At 39.7% G+C, this 22,604-nt stretch overlaps 1 protein-coding gene and 1 long non-coding RNA gene across 12 annotated transcripts in view; one reads left to right on the top strand and one right to left on the bottom strand.

Annotated features, from left to right (window-relative positions):
* The window catches only part of CHRM3 (cholinergic receptor muscarinic 3), a 490,492-nt gene that overhangs the window by 189,227 nt on the left and 278,661 nt on the right, over positions 1–22,604 (bottom strand). The window lies entirely within an intron of this gene.
* LOC105711130 (uncharacterized) lies at positions 176–12,111 on the top strand. The gene is made up of 3 exons (XR_001105962.2): positions 176–341; positions 5,000–5,087; positions 11,484–12,111. It is a non-coding gene; the product is annotated as an uncharacterized LOC105711130 (long non-coding RNA).

The raw sequence follows: 22,604 nt of genomic DNA, 5'->3' as shown, positions 1-22,604 counted from the left end.
ACACAAGTGCAGGGCACTAATTCTGCCACCACCACTACCACCACTCCCCATAAACCCTAATGACACACTCGGAACAAGCAAACCAGTAGATCTGATTATTCATTTCACAAATCCTGCAATCCTGGAGCTCACTCATCTCATCATTTCAGGACACTCAGACTCTAACTAGGAATACCTAATTCATAGCCCTGGATTTTGCTAAGTTTTCCCTCTACCCTTGAGTCCCCTTTTAATCTACAGAGTGTTATTCTACAGAGGATCTCTCTCTTTTTGGAGTCTAGCATCTTGCATCTTCCTGGAGCCCCAACCAAACTCATAACCTCTAAGCTTCTAAGAAATACGTAAGTTTTTCAACTCTGGACAGTAAGTCTTTTTTTGTGACTTAAACTTATCTTAGAAAACGATGTGTTGTTAGTTACCAATTGCTTCTTCAGCCTTGCATACAATGTCGATTCCTCTTTATGAATCCCTGCACAGTTACCAGCTCATGAGAATCTGTAATTTAAGAAGAGAGCTTCGGCAACAGGGTAGTTAAATTGCTCTTAGTGGTTACTTCTGAATGATTTCAAGTTGATTCTTTCCTTGTGTTTTCTCCAGCCACTTCTCATTTCTACTAATCAGTTTCACTATGCATGATCTATGACACTCCTTAGAACTATGCAAGCAGGCTTCAAGAAAAAGAAGAATGGAAATTTGATGAAAATATTTTATTGGTAACACTCAGATAGAAATACCACCTCTGAGAAAGTATACACAACTCCATGTACCTAGTGGAATATTACTCCTGACCCAGAGTATTATATAAACATCTGCATTTCCTTCTTCAATTAGAAACAAACAGCTCTTGATGAAATGTCTGTGCCCTGGTCCTTCAGAAGTCTGTATCTGACTCTAAGATGCCAGGAAAATTTCACCTTGTGTCATGTTTCACGCTGAGGGGTTTGTATAGCGCTAGTGTAAACCTTGGTCTCTAAGACACATTCCACGGTGAATTTATTTCAGATTCCAAACTGAGTTTATTCCATTTCACTCACTTAAAACTCCAGTTGTGATTGGAAAATATACACTTCATTTACCTTCTGCGCAGTGTTCAATGAACCGCTTGTCATATTTCACCCTAGTAGGTTGCATTTCAATCCTGAGTGTGTCTGTCTATCAGTTGATTAAAGCTTTGCTATTATTTGTAAGGGATGTTATAACATTCACTGTCATCTTTCTTGGCAATTTCTGATACTGTAACATGAGTATTCTGGCAAAATAATATGGTAGTTTCTACTCTTTCCTTACACCTATACCATTTACTTGTCAGCAAACAACATCATGTTTTCAAGGAAGTAGACAAATAGAAAACTCAAATTCCCTGTCCTGTTGTTTGTGATGACACTCTATAAACTGACATGGCATAAAATGCCATAGCTTGATAAACCGCTGGAGTAAAACACAGATTACTGCCATTTAGCTAGAGTAGGTCACGTCACTTGAGGACATGGCCTTAAGGAATGTCAATTCTAGAGGAGGAAGGATAGAATCGAAATGAGGGATCTGGTTCTTTGTTGTGTGTGGCTGAATTTCCTGGACACTGTTTAAGGCAGAAATGACAGGTAGCATAAAAGAACAAACCATACCTTAAGAGTACAAATGATACAAGCACCCCCTCTTGCCCCAATCTGAAATTTTTGCCACACTATGACTTTACCACATAGGTGATTGCTCAGACCTGAAGAAATTTTAACTCCAATCCCTAACCAATGATAACAACCAAAAACCACATTAGTCATTATTTACTAACATAACAACAATATAAATTGTGTGCGTGTGTGTGTGTGTGTGTGTCTGTGTCTGTGTGTGTGTGTTTCTTTTCTTGAGTTCTGTATCGGGATTTTATAATGCTTGAGAGAGTTGACTATTAAGAAACATGTTTAAATTTTATTCCAAAGAAATAGTCCCCACTCCTCTCTGTGATTGTTATCAACACCATCTACTCTACGCTTTTCTGGTACCAGCATAATTAAGTCAACAAAACTGGTTACCTTCAAGGTCAGTGACCATCCAAAGTTCCTTCCTCAGCCTGGGTACGGTTTTAATATGCCCATAGCCTTATTCAGGATCTCAGTCTTTCGCGGTTGAGACATGAATCCAAGAACACTGTATGAGAAGCTCACAATTCAACTCGGATCTTACATTTGAACTTTTTCTTTTTTGGAAGATGTACTCATGGTAACTTTATTCATGCAAAAAATAAAACTGGAAGTGATTGAGAACACTTGTTTTTCTGGCATCGAGAGCATTTCAATTATTGTCCCTTAGTATGTCATCTCATAACTATCTTCCGGAACATATATTCTTCAGATATGCCATATGGATGGTTAAGATCAAAATAAACCATTAATAACAAATCTAAACCAAGCCAAACAACCAAGCACACATACAAATAAACCAAACGAATCCTCCTGTACATTCTCATTTTTTCAGAGAGCTACATCCCTGCTCCACTTGAGCTACGTTGGGGCCACACCGTCAGCGACTGATTTTTTTAAAGCTTAGGTTCTTCTCTCCTTTCCTTTCTTCTCCCTTCCCCTCTTCCTCTTCTTTTTTTAAATCCTCACTATTTTACGACCTACCGGTTAGCTTTCTTCATTATCAAATTAAAAATATTATTTATTCACGCTCTTGCAAAAAATAAAAAACAACTCTTTTGAAATTTATATTGTTTAGCTGTAAACATCATTTCTCCCTGTGGGTGGCTGGAGTCCCAATGAAGCCTCCTACATTTAACAAAGGCTTTGGCACACGACTTAAAGTCTTAATATCGAACCCAAGATCCTGGATGATGTCAATGCCCTTTGCAATAATCATCCAGCACCTGCCTTAGAGTTCCCTGCTATTCATTGCAGTAGTCTCTATTAACCTCCACTCTGCTTCAGCTAGTCACATTCATGGCCCCCCCAAACTCGGCCACCTCTATACTTGTTCACTGTGTGAAGTTATTCTCTAAACAGCACTATCCATCTTTTCAGCTCTCGTGACTTCTTATTTCCACTGCATCTGTTCTACAACCTCATTCAGATCTCAAATCTCTGAAAAGTAGCACTTTCCTTACTTGTAAAAGCTCCCCTTGGCTCTACTTTCTTCTCTATTCAACCTAGACATCACAGCCTACCACTTCAAACATCCTCCTGTCAGTACCCACTTGTCACTTGAATTCTTGACATCCCTCCACATTTTCCTCCAAAATTTCAACCCAAGATCAAGCAATTATTTTTCGTCTGTTTTCATATCCCTGGGTTGCTATATTCTGGGTAATTCCATGTGACTCTGAAGAATGGTACTGGTACAAAGCCCTGGTCTTCAGCATCACTGGGACTTCAACACTGTCCGAATTTCCTTCCACATCTCCTTTTCTTTCAAGCTTTAACTGTTCCTTCCAATCTAACATTATGTACCAACTGCCACTTCCTCACTCAGGCCAAGCTCTCCTGTCCTAATTGATAGGTAAAATAGCCCATGAAGTGAGAATCCATTCAACTTCCTTTCCTCTCTATGAATTGATTCCAATTTAACTCTTTGCCACCCAACTCATTAGAAGAGACACCTTTTCTCTTATCCAACACTAATCATTCCACCTTTACTCAGGATCCTACCTTCTTCCCTGTTTATCTGTTTTATTAGCAATCCCACTTCTACACAAACCTTCAACCTCTCCCATCCCGTTGGTTTCTATGCGGTGGTGCACTGGAGTTTAAAGCTGATTCTAGGTATCTTCTCAAATCTGCATTCAGTAAGGTATTCTGAATGCCTTCTGCATTCTGCCTTGATAGGTCTACTCCAGTCATGGTGTATGGTCATCTGTAGCAGCTTACGAATTAGAGCTTTTATTTCTCCCTTGGAGGCCCGGTTTATCAGAACACCACTGCATCCAAGCCTTCTCAAAACAAAACAAACAAAATCACTGACAAAAATCCTTGCACATAGCCTATTTCCGCTTCTAGTTATAGTGCCCTCCATCCTTTTATGTTCTAGCTACTTAAAATATGTAGTGTGTACCCAATCATTTGCTCTTAACCAATCTAAATATGCCTTTAATTCTTAACAGTTCTTCATTGAAGTTGGTATTTCCAAGGTAATCAGTAACCTCATAGTTGATAAACCTAATGGATACTTTTCAGTTTTCACTCACTTAATCTGTGGAATTTGGTATTGTTAGCCACTCCCTTCGTATAAGTCACTCTTGCCCTGACTCCAGGACATCACCATCCCTAAATTCCCCCTTTACCTCTTTGGCATTTTCTTTTCAGGGTCCTTTTCATTTGCCCATCTTTTAACAAGTTCTTCCATAGTACTCTTTCTCAGCTTAAACTTAAAAATCTTCATCCCATGTAAAGCCATCTCTCTTTCACATCTCTTTCATGTGTTGTAGTTATCACTGTATAGCTGTCCATTTCGGTCGTTCAAGACATCAGGCACCTCGGACCCCAAACTCACCAAATTTTGTATCCTCACCTACTCTGGTTCTCCCGCCCCTCCATCTATTCTTCACAATTGAGTTGAGCTAGTATTTTCTAGGCACAATTCTGATTGTATCACCCCTGGCTTAAAGCACTTGAATTTTTCCCCTACCCCTTGAGCTACTTCCGCAGCCTCATTTTCCACGAGGCTTTCCCTTCCTGCTGTGTTGCTTGTGCAAATTCTATCCTTTCTGTCTCCTCCGCATCCTGTGCCTGTGCTCCCTTCTACCACGGGCCCTTGGCACAAGCTGTCTTCTGCCTCTGCTCATCCCTCCTCACCCAAGTAACTCTGATTTATCTTTCAGGTCTCAGCTTCATTGGACCTTCCACAAAGAAACCTGTCCTGAGCATTCTTGACCAGCTCGAATCCCACTGTCAGGAGCTTTCAGAGCACCTACACTGCCACCTTCTCTTTGAACCATTGTGAGTCCGGTGCAGCATCAGAAGAGCAGCTTTTCCTTTGCAAAATGACTAATACCTGTTTCTCCCTTTAGATGATGAGCTCCATGAGGGCCAAGGTTGTCCATTCTTGGTCACCATTGCATACCCAGGAGCTCATGGCATGCTGGCGGTGCTAGTTCCGTGAACATTTATTGAATTAATGAATGAAGATCTTGGAAATATCCAGAAGTTCTTCAGATGAGAAAACTAATAGAAGGCTGGGTTTCCCACAGGCAAGCAAAAAGCAATTTTAAGTCCGCGAACTTAGTAAGGCCTTAAGAGACATGTCTAATTTTGTAAGCATTGCTGGTTAGGCATACACAGATGAGTTACCCAAATGATATGAAAGAAATCTGCTGTATTAACATCATGTCTAGTTTAAAGGACAGGGCTTAAAACCTTGAAGAGCTATATGCATTTCTCCTGGCTTATGTTTTGTCCCTCCTCCATAAAACAATTTAATAGAACATCATTCTTTATACTTAAATAAGGTGACCACATAATTTATCAACCAGACTAAGGCATGCTTGTTAGTAAAAGAGAGTAATCATAATTGTGCTATGGCAACAGAGGTAAATTGCAGAGTTCTCCAGCAAACTGGGACAAGTGGTCACTGCAGCTGTGGTTGACATAACAGAATGAAGTTGGTAAACGCAAAATTCTCTGTCCATGCAGAACGGTGACAGGTGCTATAGAAAAACTAAGCCCAGTATAGAGGAAGCCTTCTCATAATGTGATGTTGGTATTTGTGCAAATTGTGGAAGAACAAATGCATCTTCAATAATGCAGTATACAGTATAAAATTGTAATTGCATTAATCATTCTACATTTTATTTGGAGCTCGTTCTGTTTATTATTTTATTTTCTGCCCCACAACACACCTATTTTGATTCCTCTAAAAGCCTTTGTTGAGCACAATTGTGATGTGAAGGAAGAACAAGATATCAACCGTCCGTAGAAAATCGATAGTATCACTACAGGGCAAATAGTATCATCCAGAATTATAGATGAAGAAACTGACACCCAGAACAAAGAAATGACTTTTGGCTAAGGGTATGCAGATAAAAAACTGTATATCTGGAACCGTAATTCAGATCTCTGACTTCCAGTTCAGAGTTCATTTTATTTTGCTCAGCTGCCTCCCAAAAATGGAGTTCATACACGTAATGGACTTTATGCACTTGTCTCCTACTGCACAGAAACGCCCATGAAGTGCGTTTACACAATCTTTGCAGAAGCGGATTGTGCCGGGCTCAGCGGGCAGTGTTTGTGTTGCCTGTGTGGACTTCCTTTTTAGGCACTGGTTTCTGGCCCTGTGACAAAGATTTGAAGGGGATTTAAAAGGCCAAGCACATCTCTGATTAACTTGTCTCTGTATCATACCTATGTTTAAATCCTGGGTAAATTAAAAGGCCAAAAATATGTCTTTTTACTTTATGATCAAATTCCACTGCAGAGGAGTAATGAAATAGTCCAGATACAGCCAGGGGACAACCCTAGGGGTAACAGACCATCCCTACTACAGAAAATGTGGGTATTTGTCCATGATGAGACGTTTTACCTTTTCACTGAAGAGGAACACTCATTTATTAGTGCTTTGGGGTTTACAAAATACAGTCTTTACCAAAGAGATTTACCACTCTTGTGAGATTTCTAAGGGAAATAGCTTTTGAGATTGCAATTCAAGTATTCGAGGAAACATGGCATTCTGCTTATATTTTTTTAAATGCTGGCAACAGACACTTGTTAAAATGGAAAGTATTGTCCATAGTCAGAAATACTCCAACTTACAAAGACCTCTGTTTTTTCATTCATTCCAACTACATAGTTCTATTAGTATAAGATCCTGACAATAAAACTAAAAGGTGATTTTTCTCATTTTCAATTTTCAAAAAAACATTTTCACTTATTTAATAGAAATACTTCCTAAGTAAGAGATGACTTTCAGATAATCTTTTTTCTTCTTCTGATCTGAAGAGAATTCTGTAAAGGACAAAAGTAGAATCAAAATAGCTCACAAATCAACTAAGTCATTCAAATCACAACCAAGGATAACTAAAATAGGAGACTCCTTAAGTTACTTGCAATCGATCACGGACCAAGACAACTGGGACAATTATAGTCAATAAAATTATTTTTTAAACATCTACAAAATTATTGATCCTATGCTCATGACAAAGATGGATATGATGTATAATTGAGATTTAAAAAAAAAAAACTTTTCTTTTTGGGTAGTCTGAGAGCTTATTTTAAAGGGAGAGTTTTCTTTGTTAGGAATATTTCTGAATGGGTTTACCAGAGGCAAAGGCTGGAATCAAAAGGCACCTAAGCCTGGGATCTGCTCTGGGGAGGATCTAGCTACAGCAAGAGGGGAATAAGGCTGGGTTTGGAGTTCAAGAACAGCTTGGGCAGTAGAGTGAGACTTCATCTCTACAATTTCATTTTGTTTGACTTAAAGTCAGCAGAGCATGGTGATGCATGCCTGTAGTCCTAGCTACTCAGGAGGCTGAAGGGGAGAATCCCTTGAGCTCAGGAGTTTGAGGCTACAGTGAGTTATGATTACACCCCCATTCTTTAGTCTGGGCAACAGAGTGAGACTCTGTCATAAAAGAGAGAGAGAGAGAAGAGAGAAGAGAGAGAGAGAGAGAGAGAGAGAGAAATGGGAATGTGAGGATGGAGAGAGACAGGGAGTGTGGCAGTGGACTAAAGATTTATTTAGTGGAAAAACAATCTATTGTTTTGTTATCCTCTCCTCAGAACCCCTCAAGTCCTCTAGAACTTGATAAGCTTATTAATGACTTATCAATAATAATAATTTATCATTTCTTACTATTTAATATAATATCATGTATTATTATTTAATAATTAAGGATTTATTAAATCATTGGGCTGATAAATGGAATGGGGGTCTGGGTGGCTCAGCATTATTGAACCCCATGGAAAGAGGAGTTAACTCTGAATAATGTTAAAGATTGTGGGGAGAACTCTGGACTCAAAGTATGCAAAACTGGATGGGAGTCAGGAAAGTTTACTGTGTCTCAGAGGAGCAAGAAAATTCCAATTTGTCATTGGGGTTACGGACACAATTCATGCATGGCCCCCAAACCTTACGGTGTGGTGGAGGAAACAGATGGTCAAACAACACACAAGAGATGTGTGTTATTCTAAGTAATCTCACCGGTGCCGTGGAAGCTGTATCTGTACAATGTCAAGGGGCTCAGAGGAAGGCCTCAGTTTCCTACTTGGCAACTCAGGGAGGTATCATAGGGAGGTGGCATTTTTGCTGGCTCTTGCAGGATGAGTTAAGATGGTCAAATTGTTTAGAAAACTCAGAACAGTATTATTTCAACTTCCAAAACTGAAGCCAAAAAAAAAACTGGAAAAGAAGGAGATGGGCTTCTCTTGGTGAAAGGTATGACATGAACGAAGTCAGTCCAGAACATGGCAGGTTGTCGGGGTGTGGTGAGAGGTACCATGGTACATGGCCGAAGAGTGGTCAACCAAAGCCAAATTTATTAAGGCCTTAAACGCTCTACGTATTTTCTTTATGCTTAGAAAGAAGCAACTTCGCAAGAACTGAGATATAAGAAAAAATTATTAAATTACTTTATCTAAACATTCAATATAGTTACTAAATTCTCTGGTTGATACCTGGTTAAATGACTAAATGCTACTCAGTAAACCATTCTAATTTAAGTGCTTAACTGAAGCTTGTTATGTGAAGTGAACCACAGACCACCTCCTCATCTCTTCATACCTCCTACTCATATGTCACATACACAAACCCCCAGGATATCTATCTACACAGTTTGAACAATCTTGTATCTCATCATTTAGGTTGTCAGTTGTTCTTGCATTACCTGCCTGCTTATAGATATGGAATTAATAAGATTATACAAAATGTCTGCCCAACTTTGATCAGAGAATTTTGCAATTTCCTGATCAACTGCAAGACTGATCTTCCATAACACGGATGTAGTTATATATAAATTGCCAAATAGGTTAAAGAACTCTCAAAAACCTGTCCCCGACAATAGTTTGCTATTCGACATGTCAAACTGCTGTTTGACATGAAGCATCATTGTATCATGAGATGTTACTAAAGGGAACTCTGCAGTCCTCTTCCACCTCTGCCAAATGAAGAAGGGCCCTGATTGTGAAGCTTCTAATGGCAATTTCATTTTGCCAATATTGACCTTAAAAGCTAGTTAATGTTGTTGGACTTGCCATGGGATTCCAGAAACAAACCATTGTGAATCAAACAATTAAATTTCCAATTTCCAAAAGCAGCTAGTGACAACAGATTAAAGGGATTTATAACCCCCTTTCAGCAGCTTAATATCTATACAAAGGAATTCATTCATTCATTTTTTTCTCAACATATAAGGAACCCTTCTACATAGGCAGCACTGTCCTAGCTGGAGACATGAGGGTGAAGTAGATAAAGTCACTGATTCAGAGGAACTTTATTCTACTGGGGAACACAGACTGGCAGCTAAATTTTTTTTTTTTTTTTTTGAGACGGAGTCTCACTGTCACCCAGGCTGGAGTGCAGTGGCGTGATCTCGGCTTACTGCAACTTCCGCCTCCCGGGTTCAAGTGATTCTCCTGCCTCAGCCTCCTGGGTAGCTGGGACTACAGGCATGTACCACTATGCCAGGCTAATTTTTTGTGTTTTTAGTAGAAATGGGATTTCACTATGTTGGCCAGGATGGTCTTGAACTCCTGACCTCGTGATACGCCTGTCTCGGCCTCCCAAAGTGCTGGGATGACAGGCGTGAGCCACCGGCCTCATGGCAGCTAAATTTATAAGGTAATATTAGCTGCTTTACTGAAAAAAATAAAGTAGAATATGTGGGTGAAACGAGTGATTGTCAAGAGTATGACTATTTTAGATATGGCGGTCAGTAAAATCTGACATTAGAATTAAGGCCCCTGCTCACCAGGAGGCAATCTAAAAAAGTATTCCAGACAAAATAACCTAGAGAACAAAGACCTGAGGTGGCAAACAAGCTTCAACTGCTCAAGAAACTGCAAGAAATGTCGATGTGACTGGCCTGGGTTTCAGTCTGAAAATTTTGAGTGCTAAATACTGAACATAGTTGCAGAAAAATAAAAAGCAAGAGAAAGCATTATGTGTTTAAAGATATGCAATAAATAGGTAGAAACAGATAGAAAACAGTATGGTTTAGGGAGCATAATTTTGAGGTAACATATCTTTTATTATTTTTTCCTAATTGGGGAGGGGGCGGAAGACAATATTGCCACCAAAACGAAAGCTTTTGCCCTCTAAACACATCAAACAATCAGCAGTGGAGAATTACATTTATTTGAGTTAAAAAATAAATTGGGATCTTAAGGAGAATTAATTAGTTCATTCTGAATCATGGTTACTGAGAGTGAGAAGAGAAAGAGTTAAATGTGAAACTTCTATTTCACCCACTAAGAAGTCAGCAGAGAGTACCACGGAACCTACAGACTCCAAACACCAAAAAAAAAAAAAAAAAAAAAATCATTTAAAACCAGAAGAAACAAACTGAGAATTTAATCTGCAGTTATTGAGGACTTCTTATGTGCTAGGCATTATTCAGAGAACCAGGAATGGAACAGTAACCTTGGCAAAAATCGTCCCTTTCTGGATGGGGCTTATATTTTTAGGTGTTTAAGCCCACAAAAAAACACACAAAATTACGAGATGAATGCTGGTCAACAGGGGTATGGAGAAAAATAAAGGAGGTGTGGGGTTTAGAGAATACCAAGGGTGGAGGTGGTGTGATGATCTTTTAGACTGGATAGTTAGGAAATCCTCTCCAAAAAGAAAGCCTGGGAAGCCACTGGAGGGTGTTGAGTGGAGAGTGAATTTTAGAATACCACCCCAGCGCTGTGCAAAGGGTAGGCTGTAGGGGTCAATGGTAAAACAGGAAGGGCAATTGGAAGTCTCCTGCAGTCATCTGAGTAAGAGCTAATGCAAGCTTGGACCAGCACAAATGGTGAGAATTTCTTAAATTCTAGATACAGCTGATGAGTGGTGACGAATGAATCCAACTGGGAGCATGAAAGAGGAGCAGATTCAAGGATGGCTCCAGGGTTTTGGCCTGAACCACCCTAAGCTTGTTGCTATCATTTAGCAAGAGGAGGGAAGATCACATATATATGGTTTAGTCTAAAAGATAAAGTGTCATTCCATAGACTCAAGTATCCTCCAGGACACATCCTCTCCCATGTTGCAGAATTAGCACATTCGGTTACGCCATTTACCTGCCTATGAGTAGTTAAATTATTTTTTTCTTCATGAAATATTCCACAGTGGTTATTTACCAAGTTAGAGACCGACTGAAGAAAGAGTTAAAATAGTATTCATAAATGAATTTATACTGTATCATAGTCTAAAAGATTGTTTCAAGGCCAAAGCCCAATACTCTTCTATATTAAATTATCTCAAGGTATGTTTATTTTCAATCCATGCTTAAGTTTAGCTACAGAGTCAGGGATAAAGTAGGATAAGCAAAGGTATTTAATTATTGTTTTCTTTCCCAGATCCTCCACAGAATAATTGCTGACAAACTCTCTTGCCCAGAAAATGTCTATTGGAATTATGGAGTACAAAAAACTACAAAAGCAATGGAAAAAAAAAAGAAGAATGTTTTATTTACATCCTATTTCAAAACGAATGCTTTCGTGCTATTGTGTGTCTCTGCAGGCCCAATATCGTGCATCTGCATAAAAAGTTTAGAATCGTTCCTTATAACAAACACTGGTATATTCACTTGAAAGTGTAGATTTCATTCACTTCCAAAACAGTTAGCTCATAATTCGGGACATTGAGGTTTACAAAATGACTGAAGGAAACTTTACCCAAACATTAGTTACTAGTTCTGCTGAGAATTATCACAGGCCCACAACAGCCATGTGTTTTCCATACAGAAATTCTGATTTAATTTTTATTATCCAGCTAATTTTTTTAGACTCATGAATAAAATAGCAAGTCAGTCTGTGCATAAGCATATGTTTAAGTCTATGAGGAGAAATGTCTGGAATCCTTTTGGTTATTAAAATTAGAATTCAGAATAATGAAAGGCGTATGCAACTGACTGTATTCTTTATATAGCTTATTTCATCTAATCCTCCAAACAGCTGTATGACATATTTATCCCCACCTTGCATAGCATGTTAACCAAAGTTTGTAAGGTTAGTTCATTTGTCCATAGTTACCCAGAAAATCGTATGTGGAGCTCAGTATGAGCCTCCCTGCCAGACTCCAAAGTCTATGTTCCTTCTACTACCATACATTGCGTTTGCTTTTCTTATAAAAGTTGGAAAAATATCATTTTGCCTTTTCTATTTTTCTTAAAACTACTTATGATAATAAATCCAGTTTTTTGTATGTAGCTATTTAGAACTTCAGTGCGTGTAGCATCAGGCATGTGCATTTGTGCAGGCCTGTGCATGCCTCTGTGTGTGTGTACATGCACACGTGTGTGGGAATGCATGCCTGTGTGTGTACATGCACACATATGTGTGGGTGCATGCCTATATATGCCTCTGTGTGTACATGCACACGTGTGTGTGGGTGCATTCCTGTGCATGCCTCTGTGTATATGTACATGCACATGTGTGTGTGGATGCATGCCTGTGTATGTCTCTGTATGTTCATGCACACATGTGTGGGGGTGCATGCCTGTGCATGCCTGTGTGTGTACATGCACATGTGTGAAGGGTGCATGCCTGTGCATGCCCCTGTGTGTATGTACATGCACGTGTGGGAATGCATGCCTGTGTATGCCTCTGTGTGTATGTACATGCACACATTTGTGGAGATGCACACCTGTGTATGTCTCTGTGTGTGTGTATGCTCATGCCCATGTGTGTGTGGGTGCATGCCTGTGCATACCTGTGTGTGTGTACATGCACATGTGGGGGGATGCATGCCTGTGTGTGTGTATGTACATGCACATGTATGTGTGGGTGCATGCCTGTGTGTGTACATGCATATGTGTGTGGGTGCATGCCTGTGCATACCTGTGTGTGTGTACATGCACATGTGGGGGGGATGCATGCCTGTGCATGCCTGTGTGTGTGTACATGCACACGTGTGTGTGGGTGTATGCCTGTGCATGCCTGTGTGTGTGTGTACATGCATATGTGTGTGGGTGCATGCCTGTGTGTGCCTGTGTGTATGTGCATGCATATGTGTGTGGGGTGCATGCCTGTGTATGCCTCCATGTATGTGATATGTACATATACACGTGTGGGGGAGTGAGAGGGCGCAGTGCTGAGAAGGAGCAAAATTTTTTTCTAGATGTTAAGTTTCGAGAAGTTGGTGACATGGAGACAGTCAATCTGACCCGGGAGACAGTGTTGGAAAACAGGGCTTCAGCTACTTGCATGATGTGGGGTGGGGAACTGGTCTGTCTTCCTAGCCATGGAGTGTCCCTGCTGTGTTCAGAAACATTTCCATCTCTTGGATTTTAAAGGGAAGTATCCTTTCTGTCAGTAAAATTTTCTTTCAATCTCTTTTAATAAATCATTTACAAATAATCTGCCAGATATTTAGAATGTAATAACATAATTATAAATTATATTATAATTTATATTTATAATTCATTTATATTTTATTGCATATTCATGATATATAACATATATTGTTTGTATTTCTTATAATTTACGTATTTATCATGAATTATTTATAATTTGCATATAATTACAACATATAAATATAACTTAAATAATTTAATAATTAAAAAATTAAAACAGGCCAGGCATGGTGGCTCAAGCCTGTAATCCCAGCACTTTGGGAGGCCGAGGCGGGTGGATCACGAGGTCAAGAGATCGAGACCATCCTGGCCAACATGGTGAAACCCCGTCTCTACTAAAAATACAAAAATTAGCTTGGCGTGGTGGTGTGCGCCTGTAGTCTCAGCTACTCAGGAGGCTGAGGCAGGAGAATTACTTGAACCTGGGAGGCGGAGGTTGCAGTGAGCCGAGATTGTGCCACTGCACTCCAGCCTGGTGCCTGGTGACAAAGTGAGACTCTGTCTCAAAAAAAAAAAAAAAAATTAAAACAATCTAAATAAATAATAACCATCCTTCTTGACATCCAAGCTCCTCATCAGACTTATAATATTTAATTCTTACTTCTCTTTTATTTTCAATCTCATCTACCTTTATCATTTATTTTACAACTTTACATCTCAGTTGTATGTAAAAGCTTACTTAGTATTCCAAGGTAATTTTATCACCTTGTACATATTGGCCATGGAGCTCCATTGCCTAGAATAATGTCTCTATTGTTTATTTTAAATATCAAGGCTACTTCACATATATATATATATATATATACACACACACACACACAAACACATATATATACACACATGTACTCTATATGTATATATATGTGTGTATGTTTATATGTAGTGAATCTATCCACCAGCCTAAATATCATTTTCTCTCTTTATATCCTCATATGGGATGTTTATATGTAGTGAATCTATCCACCAGCCTAAATATCATTTTCTCTCTTTATATCCTCATATGGGTTAATTTTTCCTTCCCTGCCCCCACTCCCTGTCAATAAAAAGATAAGTTGAAGGACTAATCTCCACTACCTCTCAGAATGTTAACCCCTACTGCCTTTAAAAAAGACCCTATAAAGATAGGGTCTTTATAGCAGTAATTACCTTAAAATGAGGCCATCAGAGTGGCCTGAATCCGATATCACTGGTGTTCTCATAAGAAGGGGACATTTGGATACAGAGATGTAGGAAGAACACCATATGCAGATGAAGGCAGAGAGATTCATCTACAAGCCAAGGCACTCGAATGATTGCCAGCAGCCACCAGAAGCCAGGAGGCAGACATGGAACACATTCTCCCTCACAGCTGACAGGAGGGGCCAACCCTGCCTCCAGAACTGTAAAACACTAAGTTTCTTTTGTTTAGGCCTTCCAGTCTCTGCTATTCTGTTACAACAACCCTAGCAAATTAATGCACAAATGGCAGAAAGGTGTTTTTCAACTTTTGTGAGAAAAGTGAAGGCAGTTACAGTAGAAGAGGGCATCGTGAGTCTACTGTGGTCAGACAGGGCTATTTGCTTTTCCTCAACTATGTTCCATACTTTTTTCTTTTCATACTTCATTTTTTTGAGTTGGGGACTTGCTCTGCTACCCAGGCTGGAGTGCAGTGTCATGATCATAGTTCACTTCAACTTTGACCTTCTGAGCTCCAGTGATCCTCCTGCCTCAGCCTCCCAAGTAGCTGAGACTATAAGTGCATGCCAACACACCTAACTATTTATTTATTTTAATTTTATTGTAGAGACAGAGTTTCACTGTGTTGCCCAGGCTGGTCTTGAACCCCTGGACTTAAGTCATCCTTCTGCCTTGGCCTCCCAAAGTGCTGGGACTACGGGCATGAACCCATTGCACCCAGACGTATTATACTTATTTAATTTGGAGTGTCCTTTCTTTTCAAGCATGCCTATAGAATTTCTGATTATCATTTAGCCCAAAGAAGACTTTCACATAAATTCTACCATAACCCTAGTTGGAATAAATGTATTCCTCTAAGCTCCCTCTAGCTCTATTTGTATCTTTATTATAAATATTAATATATCTTTTCTTGCATTGCTGTTACATGTATACACATCTTATCTTCTGGCAATAAATAAGTCTTGTCCCTTGGGGGGAGAGCTAACCTTTCCTCCTTCTGGTACCGCTCACGATGCTGACCACAACACCCTGGACAGAGAGGAGATTTAATATTTATTTCATTACTTGAATTGCATAAGTGGGACCTACCTACTTGGGAAAAAGGTTGCTGTGACCTGTGTTCCTCTTTCTGTGACAAGAAACTAAAACATACATATATTTAATTCTCTTCTTAATGTTCTTCCAAGTTTTATCTTCTTCCTGGATCTGGTTCACCAAATTCCCCATCCCCCATCCAATTTTTTTTCATCAACACAAAACTTCAAGCCACCACCTTGCCAAAAATTCTTTCCTGATTAATTTATCAGTTAAATAAAGAAATAATTCCCCACACATGTATCATTTCCATGGTCAGCTCTTCATCACTGCTTTATTCCACACCTCTCAATGGGTGTATGATGCGGGCCCACTTTAACACTACTATATATGTGGTTGATTCCTACATGCAGATCTTTCTGCTCTTTTTGCCTGAATTATCTTTAGTGTCCTTGTGCAAAAATCACAGCCAGTATAGACTACTTCCAAAAGAACTGCATTTCAGAAACTTTCCCAAACACTATTTCTTTAAAATGCACCAAACTGGATAAAGTCTCTGTGACATGCACAAAATGTCCAAAGGATAAATGTGTATTATTTTCCCCAAGAACTACTTCTCCAAAGTTGTTCCATTTCTTTCAGTTGAAATGTCAAAGCTGACATAAAAATGAGATGTTCCTGCATGAATTAATAAACAAATAAATCTGTGTTCCCCATTGCCCTTTCATTCAGTGTGTTTTTTGATTAATCTTTGGTTGAAGTTACTGGTTACATGTCTGTTCCTCCATTATATTTTATTCCTCAGGAATAGAATTTACCTTCTATTTACCTGTATGTCTCCAAAACCTGACAGGGTGGGTGTTCAATTAGCTTTAGTGATATCAGTAATTTGCCTATGCAAACAGTTCTGAATAGGAGTGAGTCAAACACAAATTTCAGGTAGATTCAGCAATTCTTACAGGACGGCATTATCACTTTAACGGTATTTCTCAACTTGTGCTACAATTTGATTAAACAATTTTTACCCTAAAGCTTTGAGAACAGGTTATCTCAGAATTGTATAATTTGATTTTAATGCTTATGTTAGAGGGTATATGTCTTGGGGAAAGGAGAAAAGAAAATAAGAGATTGCTAGATGACAGTCATCAACCGTTGCCTTTATGAATTTCTTGATTTGTATGGTAGTCATTTCTCATGCTTCTCCTCAAAACAAAATAAAATCATAATAATAGCATTAATCTTTTATGTTTTCCTTTACATGGCAACTTCCAAATGTGACAGAACCTGGAACTGACTCACATTTTGCTTTTCTGTCCATAGACACAGCAATAGTGAAAACTGAATCATCCAGCTCAGAGGATTTCAGTGTGTGGGGACATGCAATCTCTGGACAACTTAGGACTTCCTTTGTTACCCAAGGAACAAGAAACTGATGTGAACTTGCAAGAGAATTGAGCAAAAAAGAATCACTTCATAACTAAAACACCAAAAGGAATGGTAACAAAAGCCAAAATTGACAAAGGGGATCTAATTAAACTAAAGAGCTTCTTCACAGCAAAACAAACTGTCATCAGAGTGAACAGGTAACCTACAGAATGGGAGAACATTTTTGCAATATGTCCATGTGACAAAGGGCTGCTATCTAGAATCTACAAGGAATTTAAACGAATTTACAAGAAAAAAAAACCCATCAAAAAGTGGGTAAAGGATGTAAACAGACACTTCTCAAAAGAAGACATGTATTCGGCCAAGAAATGTATGAAAAAAAGCTCATCATCACTGGTCATTAGAGAAATGCAAATCAAAACCACAATGAGATAACAACTCACACCAGTTAGAATGGCGATCATTAAAAAGTCAGGAAACAACAGATGTTGGAGAGGATGTGAAGAAATAGGAATGCTTTTACACTGTTGGTGGGAGTGTAAATTAGTTCAACCATTGTGGAAGACAGTGTGGCAGCTCCTCAAGGATCCAGAACCAGAAATACTATATGACCAGCAATCCCATTATTGTGTATATACCCAAAGGATTCTAAATCATTCTACTATAAAGACACATGCACAGATATGTTTATTGCAGCACTGTTCACAATAACAAAGACTTGGAACCAACCCAAATGCTTATCAATGAGAAAATGGATAAAGAAAACGTGGCACATATACACCATGGAATACTATGTAGCCATCAAAAAGGATGAGTTCGTGTCCTTTGCAGGGACATCAGTGAAGCTGGAAACCATCATTCTCAGCAAACTAATACAGGAACAAAAAACCAAACACCGCATGTTCTCACTCATAAGTGGGAGTTGAACAATGAGAACACATGGACACAGGGAGGGGAGCATCACACATCAAGGCCTGATGGGGGGTAGGGAGGTAGGGAAGGGATAGCATTAGGATAAATACCTAATGTAGATGATGGGTTGATGGATGCAGCAAACTACCATGGCATGTGTATATCTATGTAACAAACCTGCATGTTCTGTACATGTATCCCTGAACTTAAAGTTCCAAAAAGCAAAAAAATAAAATAAAAATGCTAAAAAAAGAATTTCCCAGGAGAATAAAAGTATGGCTTATCAATGTTCCCCTCTTTTTAGAATATGAAGTTTGTTGCCATAAAGCTCACAGTTCGGGGCCTAATCAATATATTTCTGTGGTGGTGATACAACTTTGAATTAATTTTTAAAATATTTGACATAGGAGAGTGGGATACCAGCCCATGGGATTTGGGAAGCACTTCAAAATGTTATCAATTTGCACTATGGTATCTACTATAGATTATAAATGTTGCCGAAATAAATACACTATAAATCAGGACACACAAAGAAAGTTACCTGTAACAGGCCACTTTCTTTTAAAGGGCATTCAGGTCTTCATAGAAATATATAACTAAATGAATTAAATTTGACTTAAAATCGTATTACATGGTGGCATGTGCCTGTAATTCCAGCTACTCAGGAGGCTGAGGTATGAAAATCACTTGAACGCAGGAGGCAGAGGCTGCAGTGAACCTAGACTGCACCACTGCAGTCACTCCAGCCTGGGCAATAGAGTGAGACTCTGTCGGAAACAAAAAAACAAAACAAAACAAAACAAACCAGACTTCTGCCAAGATGGCTGAATAGAAACAGCTCCAGTCCACAGCTCCCAGAGAGTGATCCAGAAGATGACTGATCTTCACATTTCCAACCGAGGTACCAGGTTCATATCACTGGGACTGGTTAGACAGTGGGACTAGCCCAAGGAGGGCAAACTGAAGCAGGGTGGGGCATTGCCTCACCTGGGAAGCACAAGGGGCTGGAGAACTCCCTCTCCTAGCCAAGGGAAGCCATTAGAGACTTTTCTGGGCACTCCAGCACTCAGATACTGCGCTTTTCCCATGGTCTTCGCAACCTGCAAACCAGGAGATTCCCTCCAGTGCCTATGACACAAGTGCCCCGGTTTCCAGCACAAAACTGGGCAGCTGAACTGATCATTCCCCTGAAAAAAGGGGACTGAAACCAGGGAGCCAAGTGACCTGGCTCAGCAGGTTCCACCCCCACGAAAACCAGCAGGCTAAGATCCACTGGTCTTGCAGCCAGCACAGCAGTCTGAGCTCTACCTGGGACATGGGGGGAGGGGCATCTATCATTACTGGGGCTCGGGTAGGGAGTTCTAAACTCGCCAGTGTAAACAAAGTCTTGGGGACTTTAACACAGCAACTGGGTGGAGCTCCTGGCAGCTCAGCAAAGCCTCTGCAGGCAGACTGTGACTAGACTCTCTTCTTGTTGGCAGGCCATCTCTGAAAAAAGGCAGCAGCCCATCAGGGACTTATAAACAAAGCCCCTACCTTTCTGGGACAGAGCAGCTGGGAAAAGGGGCAGTGTGGGTCCAGCTTCAGCACAGTTGAATGTCTCTGCACAGCAGCTCTGAAGGGACCAACACTTGAGCTCTGAGCACTTAAGTTCTTATAAGAGACAGACTGCCTGCTCAAGTGGTTTCCTGACCCCCATTTATCCTGACTGGAAGTCACTCATATAGGAGAGTTCTGGCTGACATCTGGCGGTACCCTTCTGGGACGAAGCTACCAGAGGAAGGAACAGGCAGCAATCTTTGCTGCTATACAGCTCCCATGGGTGATTCCCAGGCAAGTGAGGTGTGGGGGGGACCTCCAGCAGACCTGCAACAGAGGGGCCTGTTAGAAGGAAAACTAAAAACCTGAAAGAAATAGCTTCAACATCAACAGAAAGTAAGTCCACTCAGAGACCCCATCCTAAAGTAACCAATTTCAAAGACCAAAGGTAGATAATTCCAGGAAGACAGGAGGAAACCAGTGCAAAAAGCTGAAATAGCCAAAAAACAGAATGCCTCCTCTTCTCCAAGGGATCACAACTCCTCACCAGCAAAGGAACAAAACCAGATAGAGAATGAGTTTGACGAATTGACAGAAGCAGGCTTCAGAAGGTGGGAATAACAAACTTCTCTGAGCTAAAGGAGCATGTTCTAACCCAATGCAAATAAACTAAGAGCCTTAAAAAAGGTTAGATGAAATGCTAACTAGAATAACTAGCATAGAAAAGAACATAAATGACTTGATGGAGCTGAAAAACACAGCACAAGAACTTTGTGAAGCAAACACAAGCTTCAATAGCCAAATTGATCAAGTGAAAGAAAGGATATCAGAGATTGAAGATCAACTCAATGAAATAAAGTGAGAAGGCAACATTAGAGAAAAAAAGAGTGAAAAGAAATGAACAAAGCCTCCAAGAAATATGGAATTTTGTGAAAAGACCAACTCTATGTTTGATTGGTGTACCTGAATGTGACATGTGGCAGGGAAAATGAAACCAAGCTGGAAAATACTCTTCAGGAAAGTATCCAGGAGAACATCCCCAATCTAGCAAGGCAGGCCAACATTCAAATTCAGGAAATACAGAGAACACCACAGAGATATTCCTCAAGAAGAGCAACCCCAAGGCACATACTCGTCAGACTGACCAGGGTTGAAATGAAGGAAAAAATGCTAAAGGCAGCGAGAGAGAAAGGTCAGGCCACCCACAAAGGGAAGCCCATCAGACTCACAGCAGATCTCTTGGCAGGAACCCTACAAGCCAGAAGAGAGTGGGGGCCAATATTCAACATCCTTAAAGAAAAGAATTTTCAACCCAGAATTTCATATCCAGCCAAACTAAGCTTCACAAGTGAAGGAGAAATAAAATCCTTTATAGACAAGCAAATGCTGAGAGACTTTGTCACCACCATACCTGCCTTATAAGATCTGAAGGAAGCACTAAACATGGAAAGGAACCACCAGTACCAGTCACTGCAAAGACATACCAAATGGTAATGACCATTGACACAGTGAAGAAACTGCATCAACTAATGGGCAAAACAACCACCTAGCATCAAAATGGCAGGATCAAATTCACACATAACAATATTAGCCTTAAATATAAATGGACTAAATGCCCCAGTTAAAAGACACAAACTGGCAAGTTGGATAATTAGTCAAGACCCATCGTTGTGCCGTATTCAGGAAACCCATCTCATGTGCAAAGACACACAGAGGCTCAAAATAAAGGGATGGAGGAAGGTTTACCAAGCAAATGGAGAGCAAATATAAAAAGCAGGGGTTGCAGTCCTAGTCTTTGATAAGACTTTAAACCAACAAAGATCAAAAGAGACAAAGAAGGGCATTACATAATGGTAAAGGGATCAATGCAACAAGAAGAGCTAACTGTCCTAAATATATATGCACCCAATACAGGAGCACCCAGATACATAAAGCAAGTTCTTAATGACCTACAAAGAGACTTAGACTCCCACATAGTAATAGTGGGAGACTTTAACACTCCACTGTCAATATTAGACAGATCAAAGAGACAGAAAATTAACAAGGATATCTGGGACTTGAACTCACATCTGGACCAAGTGGACCTAAAAGACATCTACAGAACTCTACACTCCAAATCCACATTCTTCTCAGCATCACATTGCACTTACTCTAAATTTGACCACATAATTGGAAGCAAAATACTTCTCAGCAAATGCCAAAGGATGAAAATCATAACAAACTGTCTCTCAGACCACAGTGCAATCAAATTAGAACTCAGGATTAAGAAACTCACTCAAAACTGCACCACTACATGGAAACTGAACAACCTGCTCCTGAATGTCGACTGAATAAATAATGAAATGAAGGCAGAAACAAAGATGTTCTTTGAAACCAAAGAGAATGAAGACACAATGTACCAGAATCTCTGGGACACATTTAAAGCAGTGTCTAGAGGGAAATTTATAGCACTAAATGCCCACATGAAAAGTGAGGAAAGATCTAAAATCAACACCCTAACATCACAATTAAAAGAACTAGAGGAGCAAGATCAAACAAACTCAAAAGCTAGCAGAAGACAAGAAATAACTAAGATCAGGGTAGAACTGAAGGAGATAGAGACACAAAAAAACCCTTCAAAAAAATCGATAAATCCAGGAGCTGTAGTTTTTGAAAAGATCAACACAATAGATAGACCACTAGCCAGATTAATGAAAAAGAAGAGAGAGAAGAATGGAATAGACACAATAAAAATTATAAAGGGCATATCACCACCGATTCCACAGAAATACAAACTACCATCAGAGATTACTACAAACACCTCTATGCACATAAACCAGTAAATCCAGAAGAAATGGATAAATTCCTGGACACTTATACCCTCCCAAGACTAAATCAGGAAGAAGTTGAATCCCTGAATAGATCAATAACAAGGTCTGAAGTTGAGGCAGTAATTAATAGCCTATCAACCAAAAAAAGCCTGGGATCAAACAGATTCACATCCAAATTCTACCAGAAGTACAAAGAGGAGTTGGTACCATTCCTTCTGAAACTATTCCAAACAATAGAAAAAGAAGGACTGCTCCCTAACTCATTT

The sequence above is a fragment of the Aotus nancymaae genome, unplaced genomic scaffold (genome assembly GCF_030222135.1).
Source record: "Aotus nancymaae isolate 86718 unplaced genomic scaffold, 86718_ANA_hifiasm-v0.15.2.pri h1tg000032l_0, whole genome shotgun sequence".
Taxonomy (NCBI): domain Eukaryota; kingdom Metazoa; phylum Chordata; class Mammalia; order Primates; family Aotidae; genus Aotus; species Aotus nancymaae.
Note: the sequence above shows the minus strand (reverse complement) of the source record. Positions and strands in the feature narration are given on the sequence as shown.